The sequence below is a fragment of the Pinus tabuliformis genome, chromosome J, assembly GCF_031772625.1.
Source record: "Pinus tabuliformis cultivar Carrire ecotype Pingquan chromosome J, CPIR1, whole genome shotgun sequence".
Lineage (NCBI taxonomy): Eukaryota > Viridiplantae > Streptophyta > Pinopsida > Pinales > Pinaceae > Pinus > Pinus tabuliformis.
This window is the reverse complement of record NC_142295.1, coordinates 1,530,312,908-1,530,330,293: the sequence shown is the minus strand read 5'-3', so window position 1 is coordinate 1,530,330,293 and position 17,386 is coordinate 1,530,312,908. Positions and strand designations below refer to the sequence as shown.

The 17,386-nt window shown below is 38.9% G+C and overlaps 1 pseudogene; it reads right to left on the bottom strand.

The window, feature by feature from the left end:
- Positions 1–13,088: 13,088 nt before the first annotated feature.
- Positions 13,089–16,007, bottom strand: LOC149233340 (G-type lectin S-receptor-like serine/threonine-protein kinase At2g19130 pseudogene; annotated as a pseudogene).
- Positions 16,008–17,386: the final 1,379 nt, after the last annotated feature.

Here is a 17,386-nt window from a genome sequence, read left to right as displayed (position 1 = left end):
TGTCGCCGACATGTTCAAGAGAAGTCATCCAAAAAGGCCACCTGTGTCCCGCCCACTACCATACATTATACTCCATTCTTTCATGACCGCCACCCTGAACCATATATCATCAGATCGTTTTCACCTCCATCAAAATAATTTGCTCCGTTCCGTGTCATTGATGTGGGATTCATTAAGGCCCTCCTATGACGGATCACTTCTTGTCGACATCAGCTCATTATCTGAGAAGTTGATCTAGGAACACCCCATTCAGTACTTTGAAGCTTGCATGCCTCAATGGCAAGTTTCTCACTTCCGGCGACAGGTTCACATCAATGACCTTCGACCGAAAGATTTTGCGTGGTGTTCGACGCCAAGTCCTTTATTCACACCATGTGAATTGTACTGCAGTACCTTGAGGATCATTATCATTATCGGTGATTCCTCTCGCGCTTGTTAACAGTTTACATCATTGACTGGTAATCAAGCGATGTCTTTCCATGTTCGACTTCAAAACATTTCTAACATGGATCGACTTGTACTTCGAGTGAAGATTGGACGAGATTGAAGACCCCGGATCTAGTTTCATCCATCTGGGCTGCGATATATATTCAGGAAAATAAAGACATTGAAATGTACAGCATTGCAGCACAGATAATCATCCTACCAAAAGGATGATGGCTCTATCAGAATCATCAGTCTACCATCAGACGATTGTCTGTCCTATGTACATGAAAAGGAATTTATAAAGTTGAGCATGGGAATTCCCGCCTCAGCTAGATCATGAAAACAATATGAAGATAATGTATTGTATTGTATCTTATTACAGGTCTCCTCCCAGCATTGAAAGAACTTCAGATCCTCCTAATAAAGCATTTCACCCGATAAACGACCTCATACTTTAGGGGGCAACTGTTATAGACATTTTTGTGCCTTACAGCTCTAAGCATGAAATGTCCATAAACCAAGGGCTCCTAAGTCCCTAAAAGTGTTGTTCCAACCCCTAAAGGAACAAGGTCAACAAATTACAGCTTCTCCCGGAAGTTCTCCACCAGAAACTGCTCAGAATCAGTCAAAACAGGATCATTTCAGCTGCGCCACTAGCCAAGTGAGTTTCATAGCACCTAAGTCCACTAGCTAGGTGCATTGCAATGCACCTAAATTCACTACCAGGGTGCGTTGAGCGGGAAATGACAAATGGAAGTGTCATTCCGTGAGGTGGAGAGACAATGGAAGCTTCCAGAATCTTCTCTAATGACACTTGCCTCACTGAATTCGACCAAGGATGAGTAAGAGGCTTTCAGTCTCCAAGTGGAAGCAAGAACTGACAGAGGGAAGCCACTAATCAAATCATGAGCTGACTCATCCTCCTTGCATACATCTATATATGGATCCCTCATCCCAGAGATCCAGAGGTTGGAATTTTGCACATTGTAAGGAATTGCTGTTGGTTTTGAGATACATATCAGAGAATTGGGTGATCTATGCTTTGTTGGGGTTGAAGAAGGGACTTATTTGCTGGGAGGTTGATGCTGGGTCAGGAATCATCGGTTGTAACTCCTCCTGGATCTTCTTGTATATCAATAAAACTATTTGAGTTTCTTCTCCATGCTTGTGTTTCATTGATGCTTGTTACATTTGTATGGTTAACTTAAATCTGATCCTAAGTTATTTATGAATATAAACCCATGTCTTTGTATAGTTTCCTTTTTCTATGATCTTACAGGTACTTGGTGAAGCTGGGCAAGTAAGGGAGCAGGTAGCTGGAAGCTGTCAAAGAGGAGAGAGATTGGATCAAAGGACTAGCGCAAGACACAGGTTGGTTCATCCTATTCCTCTTTGTTTATAGTTCATAAAGAAGAATACAAAAGTAGTTTTCTCTCTTTGTTTCTAAGGTAGCTGTCACACCTTAGTGGGATAGAGCAGTTCTAAATAGACACTTTTCCCGATAACAGTAGGTAGCCCCCCTCTACGGGGTTTGGGGTAGCATCCCAGGGAAATTTTGTTTTGGACCCTATATTAGGTGGGGCAAACCTACCTATGGTTTTGTGCATAGTTTTCGCACATGGTTTTGGGCGCGTTGGTTTTTGGTCCATGGTATTGGATGATTCAGCGTGTATATATATTTATTGTAACATATGAAAGGAAAATAATGAAAAATCAAGCTAGTAGTCCCGGTTTTGGGATCTAAGGGAAAATATGTGTGTATTTGTTTTATGTGTTATGCTCTCACATTGTTTATTTTCTGTGTTTTAGAATTCGTATGCAGGTAATTTATGTACGGGGTTAAAACCTACATGTAGAATGAGGGCTTGACTTGTCATCTTGAAGGTTGGATTCCTTTTACGGTCACGGGTCTTGCATATATCACTTTAATATGATTCTATAAGAAGATAGTTTTTTTCTGGGTTTTCCCCTTGGAGTACTTTTCCCCTACCTTGGAGCATATATCTTGTGTTCTTTGTATCCTTGTGATCTTAATGTTTTGTACATTTCATAATTTCTTGATGAAGAAGATGCAATAAACATTAATAAGAAGACAACAACATTCACAAGCAATTATTATGTAAATAGAAATCTACCCTAATTCATAAGCCTCTAGGTCTCTCAAAAATGATGACGAAAATAAGAATTCAACAATAGTTTTGGATCTGATATATTTGTTACATTGTAGTATTTATTTTAATCATATCTACGATTATTGACATTTGAATCTGGATACAAGTCTTGTTACTACAATTATATTCGTTATTGTTCAAGATTGATTACTATGTGCCAATTCTAAGATTGTTCACCAATTATGTGGACAATTCTGAGATGTTGTTTTGCATAAGTCGTTAGAAATATAATTTGAGATTTTATATTATATTTAATGTTCCTTTATTGATCAGAATTAAAATGAATGTTCAATAACATTTTTTGTTGTCAGAAAGTTGTTACATCTTTGATGTTTATTTTAATCATAGCTATAATAATTGGCATTTGAATATGGGTAAAATTCTTATTCTTAGTTATTTTCGTTACTGTTAAATACTTTTCAAGCACAAAAAACTATCACTATATTCTAATTTAGAATCTATTTACCAATTTTGTTGTAGAAGTTATGGTGTAGATTTGCAACTGCTCATGAAGTTTTAATCAAAATAATAAGACACAAACCTACTCTACTACTTTGTGAAAGTTAATTCACAATTTAGAACAAAAAATTCAGACATGCAATAAGAAATAACACACATGCACACAATATTTTTCCTGGGGAAAGAATCTGCTAAAAACTCCAATCCCTGCTTGCATTAATCTAATGAATAGAGATGTATTACAATTGCTTTGCTCAACTAAGAACAACGTGCAATTGAATAACCTATCTCTCTGCTCACTGAGAAGCTCTAACCCAAAATTAGTTAGTTTTTACCTTTGCTTGAGACCTTATTTCCTTACGCAATTCCTTCATAAATTAGCCCATATTATTTAGGAATTTCTCCAAAATGGATTGCGAAATTCCTAGGGTTGATCATATGATTGCATGCAACACTTGTACAATCAAGACTAGCCTACAATTGATGTTACACTATCTTGGAATCTCCACCATAGTTAGGGAACTTGAATTCACTGCATGCACTAGCTATTTTGAGTTGATTGATTAGTTAACAAGATGATCACTGAGTTTTACTGAAGTCCCACTACACCACTGACCTTCCACTAGTTCCTCCAACAGTTGGAATTAGTTTAACTGAAAACAACTTGAGATCACTAACTTTGATTTCTATAAATTAGCAATCACATATGCTTAACTGAACTCTAACTCCTCCAACTCGAATTTATTGAGAAAACTAGATGACACAAGCCATGTCACACAAGTCAACTGCTTCCAATTTGTCTGTTGATGTAGAAATTTGAATTTTGGTATGATGGACTCCTCGCCCAATCTGCATCTGTGAAGCCACACAACTTCACTCCCTATGTCTGTCTGTACCATTTTCCAAACTTGGTGGTGCATCTAAGGTACCATAAAACATGTTTAGTTTTCTTCCAAAATAATTTGGTTGGCCTAACCATAGCTCAACTGGTTGACTACATAGCCCATATTTGGTCGTGTGTTCACAAGATACATGAGTGAACCCACTAGCTGTCAATAAATGGTAGCATCCACTTCCTCACTTGAAGTGGCATCCTTCTTCCTCCAGTTGGTCGCTAGAGCTATCTCCATGGGTTTGTAACTATCCATGTGGAATCTTTTTAGTATCTCATTTGCATACTTACCTTGAGATACACGTAGTTCCCCATCGCCTTGCCATACTTCCAACCAGAGGAAGTAGTGCATGAGACCCATGTCTTTCATTTCAAACTCCCTTGCAAGGTCCTCCTTCAACATCTAATCAACTTCCCATCACTAGTTAAAATCAAATCATCAACATATAAGACAATAATAAGCAATTTAACTTCTACCAAGATATGATAAAGGTTTGCATTCACTTCACTTTTGGTGAAGCCCAAACCAGTGAGATAGCTATTGATCCTGACGTACCAAGCACGAGGTACTTGTTTGAGACCGTACAACAGTCACTTGAGTATGCACACATGAGACTCTCGATCAAATGTCTCAAAACCTTATGGTTTCTCTATATACACCTCCTCCTCAATAACCCCATTGAAAAAAGTTGTTTTCACATCCATCTGGTGGATCTTCCACCCCATCTGCACAACCAATGCAAGAATTGATCTAATGGATCAGTACCATACTATAGGAGCAAAGGTATCCTCATAGTCAATTCCCTCAACTTGAGAGTACCCCTTGGCCACAAATATGGTCTTATACTTCTCTATGATTCCATCTTATACTTGCTTAACCTTGAAGATCCAACTCAAACCCACTAATGATTTAATTGTTGGTCTTGGGACCACTTCCTAAACATTGTTATTTACAATGAATTCGTATTCCTCCACCATTGCATATAATCATGCAGGTTGCTCTACTACTTCCTCAAAAGAGGATAGATCAATCTCTATAAGCTCAATCATTAGTGCCATGTAGACAATGTACTAATCAAGTGACCTCCTTTGGCTACGTTGATTTGAAGGAGCACCTACATTCTCCCTTGCATCTTGCACAAGTCTTTTAGCTTCCATGGTTCTTTTTCTACCTTCTCTAGATGGTTCTACTTGAGTGGTTGTCTCCACTCTCTGCTTATCAATTTTTCGTTTCTCCACACCTTCCTAAGGTTCCTCCTTTGGAGCTAAAAGATTCTCTTTTGGTGGGATATGAAGCTCCCTCTCAAGACAACACCACATCACTTTCTCCTCGTCAAACCTTACATCCCTTCGCACAACTGTTATTCTGAGGGATGGAAAGTACACACAGTGGTTGTGGGGAGTTTCTATGTAACCCAAAAATACCCAATTTTTTTGTCGACTCAAGCTTCTTCATTGATTATTTAGAGACATGAAAATAAACAGAGGCTCCAAAAATCCTAAAGTCTGACACATCCGACTTTCTCCCCGAGAAATCCTCCTCCGATGTAATCATGCAAAGAATCTAATGAGAACTCTGGTTATGCAAATAGACTGTTTTGTTGCATGCCTCAACCCACAAATGTAGAGGTAGTCCTTGGTCATGAAACATCATCCTCATTTCTCCCACAATGCTACGATTCTCTCAACCATCCCAATCTGCTATGGGTTGTGGGGTGTTGTCAACTCTCGTCGAATGCCTTCTTTCTCCCAAAAAATTTAAATTCATTGGACATGTACTCACCTCCATTATCGCTACTGAGAGCCATCACCTTCTTGTTGGTTTCTTTCTTGGCCAATGCCTTGAATTCTATGAACTTGGAGAATGTATCATATTTCTTCTGCATGAAGAAGATCCAACACCTCCTTGAGAAGTCATCAATAAAAATGACAAAATATTTGTGTCTCGCAGTGGAGGCTATCGAGAAAGGTCCATAGACATCAGAGTGGATCATTTCAAGGACTTCATGTGGTTTGTTGTTGTAGTATACCTAGGGGGGATAATATGGGGTACAAAAGGAGGTACCCAAGGGAATAATGTAATAATGGGATGGGATATAGTAACAAATAAGGTGGTTAACCCGTATCATGTAAGGGACCACAAGTAATTAATAATAATGTAATAGGCTCATGGTATTAGATAGATGGTATTGAGGGAACGATGGTAATGACCCATGGTACTGATGTATGACGCTTATATAGAGGCTAGAGACTCCCCATTGAGATATGTGAAGAAATATTGTATGAACAGGCATATGGCTTGTGGAGTGCTCTCCTTTCTTAAGGAGTGCATGTTTGGTGTTGCCCTACCTTAAGGGTTTTGATCAATAGAGAAACATTTCTATCTATTCAAATCTTGTTATTTCTGGGTTTATTTGCATTGTCTTATATTTTCATATCAGATCCATAACAAGTGGTATCAGAGCACTTTCTTGGGCAAAAGTGGAGATTTTTTTATTTTTTTTTGCAGGAACTTTTTAGGGCGGTGAGTTTACAAATCAGATCTGTACATTTTGGGTGGAAATCTGCAAAATCTAATTGCAGATCTGGATTCTTTGTGAAAAAATACCCAATTTAAAAAAAAAATCGGCCAAATCGGAGTCCGGATGAAGGAGATATCGCTGATCTAAAAATCAATGGTGTTGCAAACATTTTTTGGGGCGATGAATTTGCAGATCAGATCTGTATGATTTGGGGCAAAATCTTCAAAATCTAATTGCAGATATGGATTTCTTGTGAAAAAATACCCAAATTCAAAACAAAAAAAATTAGTCGAATCGAAGTCCGGATGACGGAGATATCGCTGATTTAAAATTAACTATTTTTTCAGCAATTTTTTGTGTTGGCGGGACAGTTGCAGCGCAAATAGGAAATTCAAGTGCCTAGATCGGGATTTCTACCACATGAGAAGATGCAAAATGGTTGTTCCATTTCTGAAAACAGATCATAATAGGGATTCTGAGCAATATTGACAGAATTGTGCCCATTTCAAATTTTCGCCAAGTAAGTGAATTTTTTCCAAAACACTCTTCATGGCGGATCTTAATTTTACAGGGAAAGATGCTAGCCCTACTATTGAAGAATTCATATAGGGACACAAGTTCACATATGGGACACTTTGGAAGAATTCAGTGGCGCTTAGTATGAAAGATGAGGCTGCTAGATGGTGGTTCTCACTTGACTACAAGCAGTTGACCAAACTTTCAGATGAAGAATTTGAAAGAGTCCTTTTAGACAAATGGTCTCGTGCTAGAAAAAAGGAGAATGAGACACGTAAGGGGTTATTTTCTACTGGTGTCTCCTTATTGCAGGTTCATGGATTGATTCAGAAGGAGAAGATGATTGTGTCTATAAATCCTAGCTACAAGCATAATTTTATCAATGTTAATTTGGCAAAAAAATTGCAATTTCTAGCCAAACTCATTGAAAACACATAGGTTGATGATGAGGATGTTCAAATTTATAAGGATTTGAAGCTTTCTATGGATAAGTATGTGTTGCATGACAATTTTTATACTTCAGATATGGATAACATGGATGTTGTTTTGGGATATCCTTGGATGGAATCTGTGGGTACTATCAATATTAATGTGCAGAAGAAATTCCTGAAGCTCTGGTATAAAAAGAAGAAAATTACATTACAGGATATTTCCATCAATAAACAGGTAGAGTCCACGGAGGTTGAAGTAGAAGATGTTCTAGGGACTGACATATCAGATGATGAGCCATTGATGGTCGACAACCACACACAAACATCAAACCAGGTACCAGAAAAACAGGTAGAGGCGGAAGCAAAAAATGTTACATCAGAGGGGGACACAGTGGTTGAAGTAATATTGAAAAATAAGAAACAACAATAAGCACCACAAAAAGTACCAAATACCCATCAGGCTCCATTAGGTGGTGAATTAAAAAAAGATACATCGTTGGTTAACACTTTAGCATATCGCCACCCACATCACCTCGCAAGAAAACAACCAACAAGATGACCACTAACTAGCCACAAGGACAACAACCCCCACATGACATATAGAGAGGAGCGAAGATCCACCTACTACACATCAACACAGAAGAGCTGCCACGGTCAACTTCCATCTCAAACGAGCGAGGCACCAGCGAGATCAAGGGTTCACCTTTCTCTGGGATGGCTAGATGCATGTGCATGGTACCAGTGGACTACTCTTTTGAGTAGATCTTATTATTTGTGTTGTTACCATGTTTCGGGGACGAAAAATGTTAAGGGGGGTGGAATTTAGTATACCTAGGGGGGATAGTATGGGGTACAAAGGGAGGTACACAAGGGAATAATGTAATAATGGGATGGGCTATAGTAATAAACAAGGTGGTTAATCTGTATCATGTAAGGGACCACAAGTAGTTAGTAATAATGTAATAGGCCCATGGTATTAGATAGATGGTATTGAGGGAACCATGGTAATGACCCATGGTATTGTATGTATGAGGCCTATATAGAGGCTAGAGACTCCCCATTGAGAGATGTGAAGAAATATTGTATGAACACGCATATGGCTTGTGGAATGCTCTCCTTCCTTAAGGAGTGAATGTATGGTGTTGCCCTACCTTAAGGGTTTTGATCAATAGAGAAGCATTTCTATCTATTCAAATCTTGTTATTTCTAGGTTTATTTGCATTGTCTTATATTTTCATATCAGATCCATAACAGTTGTCCCAATCATGGAATGTGGATTTTGTGTACTTCCCTAAAGTACACCCTTTGCATACGTCTTGCTGCTCAAGTGCTCCTTTGGGGAGGCCTGTGGTTATTGGCTGCATAATCTTCAAAGCACCACGCTACGAATGGCCAAGTATTTTGTGCCAAATTTCACCGACATCGCAACCTTATATGCTCTCCACCTTAGTCCTTAATGCAACATAGTCTTCCACATCTAGCTTATACAGGTTCTTCACACGAACCCTGATCTGCTTCACCTATCCCATGGTTATGTGTCTCAGGAATGCTTTTCCTTTTCTAAAGATCACATCATAACCAAGGTCTTCCAAAAATGCAATAGAGATGAGACTTTTCTTTAGGTCAAGAATGAACATTACATCCTTGAGCCTGAGAGGGGAGTCTGACTCCCTTTGAAAGGTGATTGTAGCAACCTCGGTCACGTTGTACCTTCTTTCATTCCCCAGCTCAATGTGCATCTGCAAATCTTTCTCCTCCAGGTCACTGAAAAACTCTCTACACCCTGTCATGTGGAATGATGCACCTGTGTCCAAGTACCACACACTCCTCAACATTGTGTTGCCCATGCATGCGATAAGGGTAAAGTCAAGCTCGAACTGTGAATCCAATTATTCACCTGCTACTCCTCCTGAGGTCTTCTTTCTTGCCCTTTTCTGTGGACACTTTGTGGCATAGTGCCCAAATTTATGACAATGGAAGCATTTAATTTTGGACAAATTTTTCTACTTGCCCCCTTGGTTGGATTCTAGTTTGGATTGAGATTTATTCCCTTTTCCCTTCTTTCCCTTTCCAACCAATGCAAAATTTTATTCATCCTCACCCTTGGATGAAGTCATATGTCTGGTATTCCTCCTTATTTCCTCTTGTACCAAATCAGACCATAAGCATTCCAAATTTGGTAGTTTCTCCCTCTCGTTCACTGAATCTTGGTAGCTATGCTAGCTCTTGGGAAGGCCTAGAAGGGATAGAATTACCAAGTAATCTTCTAGAATGTTAACACCAACCCCACTAAGTTCATCACAATATTGTGTTAACCTGCTCAGATACTATGAAATGGTGTCATTCTTCCTCATCTTGATACTTCGAAGTTTATCCTTAAGTGTCAGCTTCCTGTGGTCACTACTATTCTTGAACAATTCTGTCAGTGCCTTCCACATTGCGAGCAAAGTTTCTTTTTCGTGGAGATTTGAGACAATGAGATCCCGTAATCCCTCCAAGATTATTCTCCTCACCTTGGCTACATCTTTCTTCCACTAAGCTAAGTCATGGACATCAATTGATGGTGGTTTTGAAATGCATGTCTTGACACATTCTAACAATCCATTGTCATCCAATATCGCCTCCATGCGATCCTTCCATGCGATGAAATTAGAGCTGCCTTTTAAGGCATACTCTAGCCTCAACCCGTTGAAGGTCATCTTCTCAGCTCTGAAGAGATCCTGATACACTAAACTTCAAATTAGATCCTCCTCATAAACAACTTTGAAATTTCTTCTCTAATGTGAATCCCACTCTAATACCATGTAGAAATTATGGTGTAGATTTGCAATTGCATATGAAGTTTTAATCAAAATAAAAAAACACAAACCTACTCTACTGCTCTGCAGAAGTTAATTCATAATTCAGAACAAAAATTTAAAACATGCAATAAGAAATAACACACATGCACACAGTATTTTTCCTGGAGAAAGCAATCTGCTAAAAACCTGAATGTATGTTTGCATTAATATGATGAATAGAGATGTACTACAATTTCTTTGATCAACTGAGCACAACTTGCAAGTGAATAACCTACCACTTTGCTCAATGAGAGCTCTCACCCAGACTTAGTCATCTTTCTCCTCTGCTTGAGCCCCTATTTCCTTACACAATTCCTTGATAAATTAGACCCATATTATTTAGGAATTTCTCTAAAATGGATTCTGCAATTCCCAAGTCCAATCCTTTGACTGCATGCAACACTTGTACACTCAAGACTAGTCTACCGCTGATGTTACACTGCCTTGGAATATCCACCACAGTTGAGGAACTCGAATTCACTGCATGCACTAGTTATTTTGGGTTGATTGATTAGTTAATTGGATTATCACTGAGTTTGATTGAAGTCCCACTAAACAACTAACCTTCCACTAGTTCTTCCAACAATTAGAACTAGTTTAACTAAAACCAACTTGAAATAACTAACTTTGATTGCTACAAATTAGTAATACACATGATTAACTAACCTCTAACTACTCCAACTCGAATTTACTAAGTAAACTAGGTGACACGAACCATGTCACATAAGTTAAATGCATCCAAATTGATGATGTGGAAATTCAAATTTTCTCAATTTAATCAAAGGCAAAATCAAATTGAGAATTTATTGCTGCATTTTTTAACATTTCGAAAGTGCTCTGAAATGATGTTTTTGCAAAAGTTTTCGAAGATATGCTTTGTGTTTTACCTGTATACATTGTTTACTTTTACACAGACTTTAGCCTATGACATGACTTGTTTTGGCATAGTAATTGATTGGCACATTCTTATCCATCTAAGCTTTTCCCTTCCGTTATACATAACTCAGTTTTGCATGTTTGTATACATTTTTGTTATGGTAAAAGTCCACTACGTGAGTCATCAAAGGGTTGAAACAAAGATTTTTCCATGTGCACTGCAGTTTTTGCATTAAATCCTCTTACAAGAATAATCTCTCTAATAGCTAAGAATTTTGATATTTCAAGTTTCATATATGTGAAACGAGTCATTTGTTGTTTGCAATGTTGTAAGGTGATGAAACTTCAGGAAAGTATCATACACTAAAGAAAAATTTTGAGGTTTCCTTGCTAAGAATGCCTTCTTTTCCAGGGAAAACATTATGGGGTAAGAAAATGGATAGCTTCCGTACATTTATGGATGGCATCCCTAGTAAGCCCATCCATATAAAGTAATGCATATAGCCTAGTCAGATTCAAATCGGGTACCTATTAGCATAGCACTAGTCAAATACCCAACGACATTGGTGACAAACAATTAAGCCAACACCTTGGGCTTCCTTGCTAAGAATACACATGAGAACCTAATATCAACATATAATCCTTCAAATTAGATAAATAGATATAGATAATCTTTATAAAGACATACAATTCCATCACAACCTTTTGAGTGTAGGAAAAGTATTAGTCTATGAATTGAGTATAAGAAAAAAACCAATAACTTCATATCAATATAATGTGTTTATTTGATAAAAAAAAATTAAGTCAAATTTACTCCTCAAAATATCTTAAACGTCCATTAATAAGCCACCATAATTTCAAATTAATTAAAAGAAACCATAAAATCTAGGCGAAGCATTATAAGGCAATGGATAATGGAGAATGCCATGATTTGTACGATCGTAACTAGATTATTTCTTACTTCAACCATTTTTACTATGTTCTCTTTTATGTTCTTTGTAATAATTCTACTTAAATGTGTAATAATTCTACTTAAATGTTTACCGTGTAAATATTTTCAAGAGAAGGGAATACATTTTTCTAAAAATATAATGCAAAATAAAATAATAATTTGTTTTTAAAGTAAATAGTAATATATATATATATTAAATTGAGGTTTCTGTGATCTATATCTAATTTTTGAGACAGGTTTTAGGAGATAATCACATCAAAATTCATTTGTCCACGTTTTTGGAATCAACAAGTGTAGTTTATCGTCAAGACAAAATGAAGAACCAGATCCAGGCATAGAGTAAAGGCATAAAAATATCATTCAAACTGTTAGAAAGAAACGGCTATAATTGACAGCTATATTTGAATGGTGCAAGAGTTAGTTAATTCATTAATTAATTTGTTAGATATATTTATTTTTAATTCATGTGTACCTAAATAAATCTAATTGAAAATTTTCTAACCTAGGAACTATAATCAGTATAGATTATATTTGTTATATATATAAAATAATCAGTGTAGATATATTTTAAATATGGATTTAATGTGAGTAGAAAAAGATCCAATTTTTTATATATAAATTTTTTTATTTTTAAATTTTTTTATCTTGATTGAACAAAATTTCAATTTTAATAACTTACCTATATCCTTACACATCATAATCATAAACAACTGTAAATTGTAAAATAAACCTCTAGTCAATTAACCTGTACAATACAAGTTATATGTCTGAAACAAGAAAACAGAGTCAACCTCCAATTCGAGATAAAGTCAATGGAGGCTCCTGAACCCATGGAGGAGGATAGCAAAATCCCAATTTTGTGGGTCAGAATCTCTTGCACGTCACGTCTCACAAAAAAGAAAGAAGCGTGTTGATCATTTGATTCCATGTTGAACGGATCGCCACCAAAGAAAATAAGTGCGATAAAATTACATATAACATCAAGCTCAGTCCTTCGTCCATGTCAAGATCAACGAAAGTGGCTAATACATTTATTATTTATATATATATATATACACCTTGTGGTCACATGATTGATTTATTAAACGAAACTACAAAGCGCTCACTCATCTACGAAGTGGGCGCCGAACAAGTTTTCACTTAACATCATATCGCGGTCATAAAATAAGTATTTTACTGGTGCATAATAGGGACGGCCACTGGGAGACTCAGATGATTCTTTCCGGACTTTCTACGTCCACTAGTCTAGATAAAATATTTACAAATGGAAAAGGAAACCAGCAGATAATCTAGATAAACTATTTAGCTGAAAATGTAAGCAAGTAGAAAATACTGTGTGAGGGGCTCTACGGTGGAGTGGAGGGATGATCACCGTTGTCACGTGCATGAGCAGAAGGATCCTTCTCCCAGAAGAAGACGAGACTGCTGGCTTTTAGGGCAAAAGTCTGTAGAGAGAGGGGAAGCGGGGGTAGAGCAGGGGGGTCTACGACGCCTTCCAATATCTGCAACACTTGGCCCATCGTCGGCCTTTCGTCTTCGTCATCTTGAATGCACCATCCTCCCACGATGGCAGCCCTCTTCACCTGCTCTGCCTCTGCATCGTTCACGTCCAATAATTTCTTGTCAAGAACTTCCATGGCGTTTCCGCTGCTTATCTGAGTTGCAGCCCATGCGGGAAAGAACATCTCGCTGGATTCCTCGTCCCCGTCCATGTTTCTTCGCCCTCCAATTATTTCCAGCAATGTCATACCAAAGCTGTACACGTCGGCCTTGGCAGTGATGGGAAGACCTGATAGCCACTCAGGAGCCAAGTACCCTCTGGTTCCTCTCATGGTCGTCAAGACCTTGCTATACTCTCTGCCCAGGAGTTTCGCCAGACCGAAATCGGCGACTTTGGGGCAGAAATTGGAATCCAGGAGGATGTTTTCCGGCTTGATGTCGCAATGAATGATGCAGTCCCTGCACTTCTCGTGCAGGTAAACGATTCCCCGCGCAGTTCCCACAGCGATGGCGAAGCGCGTTTTCCAGTCCAGCACCTTCTGCTCATCATTGTTCCGCTTTTTGTGAAACAGGAAGTCGCTGAGGCAGCCGTTGGGCATGTATTCGTAAACCAACAGCCTGCCGGAGCCCTCTGTGCAAAATCCCCGCAGACGAACCAAATTTACATGCTGTGTGGTTCCGATGGTGCTTACCTCCATGCGAAATTGCTTTTCTCCTTGGCTCACACCCTCCAATTTCTTTACAGCCACCAGAGAGCCATCTGGTAGAGCTCCTTTGAAGACGGAGCCGAAACCCCCACCTCCCAGACGCTCAGAAAAATTCTTCGTTGCGACCTGTAGCTCTCTGTAAGTGAATACAGTCAGCGTTCCCGGCGCGTATTCTGTTGCAGATAATCCCGTGCGCCTGCAACAACAGAGAAACAGAAACACAAGGGCCATAATAACAACCAGCCCGCCCGCGACGCCACCCACTGCTCCTGCCAGGGTAGCCTTCTTGTTGGAACCAGAGGAGTTGGGCAAATCAGATTCATCTAACAGTAGAAACAGCGAGATCCCGTTGGAGGCCGTATCAGACAGATCCAGCAATTCACCAAACCATATCAGACAAGCCTGCAAAGTGCTGTTAGAAATATAGGCATACGCGGTGCACGAACAATTGCCGAGACAGGTCGTCCGGCACTGCCCTTGCCCCTGCCCTTCGTATTGAACCCATTGAGGGGGCGTCGATTTGCCAGTCAACTCCACAAATCCAACTTTGTTGGTCCAGTTTCCGGCATTGCTACATTTTAATGGCGTCTTCCGGACACAACCGCTTGACCACTGCTGAGAGTTCCATTCTTGGGTATCGTTGGGGACAAAACCCGTGAGACAGCCGCAGGACTGGAGATTGTTATTGTTACATGATCCATAAGCACCACACAAATCATACACCTGGCACTGATCTCTGGGCTGTGCCCAGAACATGCTCCATTGGTTACTTGACAGCATAATATAAACTCGAATTTCTCCCGACTGGTCCAGGACGAAACGTGACAGATATGTGAATTCGGATTTAACAGAATAAGTGAAATACTTGGACGAACCTTTACTTACAAAGCTGAAATTATAGATGTAATTCTGCGTCATCTCCGGAACGTCGCTGAAGATTTGGCCGTTCCAGACACCGCTTTGCCAGTAGTTGATCTTATTCTTCCACACCAGAACGAACTGGTCGGTTCCGTCTGCATCCATCTGAAGGCCATAGGGCCCTGGAGTCGGATCCCAAGTGCTTTTCCAGGCAATCACGCTCTGGTTCACACTGATCTTCATCCCAGGCAACCACGTATTTCCCGGATGATCGAAGTTTTCCCAAATGTATTCAGAGGCATTCTGGGCACTCACCACGACCAAGTTACCAGAATCCATAATCACAGCCGAAGAGGGCTTCTTCCCGTTTCCCTTGGAGGACCAGACGATGGATCCCCCATAAGACAGAAGGAGACTCCCGTCCTCTGTGAGATTGAAAACACCGGATGCATTCTGCAGTGGCTGTTCTCTGTTGGCCACCCAAGCAATTGTCTGTTGTGAGGCGGTGGCATACCAAATACCCACATACCATTTCTTAACATTGTTGTTGGTGAGATTGAAGAATCCCAATTTGAAGACACCATTCTTAGAAATTCTGGTCTGGCTACCAGTCAGAGAGGCGCCTAACACTATAGTATCAGAAGATACATCAGCTGCATCGCCTGCCTTTACCAGAAGCAGCAGCAGCAGCGAAAAACAAACACACGAGAGAATCTGGGAGAGTTGCCCTCTCATCCAATTTCCGCACCTCATTCTAAAATCCATGAGCCGCTCTGCTGCTACACCATACTCTGCATCTCTTTATAATACGCGTATGTTTATTGGGGTTACCCCGATTCTGAATGTTCAACTACAATAGTAAGTCAATACCTAATACTTTAGACTAATCACGCATTGACGGCGACCAATCTTGCAATGACTATAATACCAATACGCGTCTAGAAATACAGAATCAAAACGCGTGGACTCTCCTCGACCACACTTTTATTTTATGACATAATTGTTGAAAATTAAAATATAACATTAACTTGCAAATTTAATATTTATGCCGTGCAATATGCAGTAAGACAACTTCCAAAAATAATAGCGGACGAATTGTTTGAAGTTTATGATTTATATAGAGCAAAATTATGATTTATAATTATGTTAAATTATATTTTTATTTTATTATAATATTTTATAATTATTTATTAGGATAATTATTTAATGATATGCAGTAAGACAACTTACAAAAATAATAGCGGACGGATTGTTTGAAGTTTTATGATTTGTATAGATCAAAATTATGATTTATAATTATATTAAAATATATTTTTATTTTATTATAATATTTTATAAATTATGATTTATAATTATATTAAAATATATTTTTATTTTATTATAATATTTTATAATTATTTATTAGGTTAATTATTTAATTTATTTATAAATATATACCGATATTCAACTTCTTAAGCCGATTCCTTCTACGGCTTCTCTCACAGATCGAGAGCCCATCAGACGCCAACAATACGCGAGTCTTCCAACTTCGTCTCGATCATTCTATCCAGCCAACGCTCTGAATTTTCAATCCACGAAGGTTGGTAAGAAGCCTAAGGTTGCTAAGAACCCTAAATATTGCTGCTATGTAATTTTTTGGGAAGTTTGAAATAGATCAGGGTCTGCGGATCGATTGGGCTCTCCAAGGTCTGCGGCTCTCTAAGTTAGATTTGCGGCTCCAAGTTAGGTCTAACAAGTTTGCGGCTCTCCAAATTAGATCTGCGGCTCTAGATTTGTCGGGTATGATTTAATAGGTTTGTCGATTCCTCTGGGGCCTTTAGGTTTTATACTTCTCCAAATCTGCGGCTCTATTGAGGTATAGAGCGGCTCTCGAGATTTGTGGCTCTCCAAGTTGTAGATCTACCGATTCTGTAGCTTTTCTTCGGCAATCTTCTATACTCAGTTGGAGAGCATTCGCGAAAATAACTGTTGGCTCAGTTTCGTCCGCATATCGTCAGTGAAACCCTAGCGCCCATTGTCCAGGTGGTCCAGGGCTCACTCGATGAGGCTTTGAAGTTCTTTGAAAGTGTCATCATCTGCCGATTCAATGGTTTTTGGCCACGGCTAACAACACTCCATAGTTGGATCTCGTAGGTATGGAAGCCTGTAATTCTTGATGCAATTAATATCTACCCTTGTGCTACGGGTTTCTTTGTAGTAGATTTTGAAAACCCTGAAAGCAGAAGGGCTATTCATG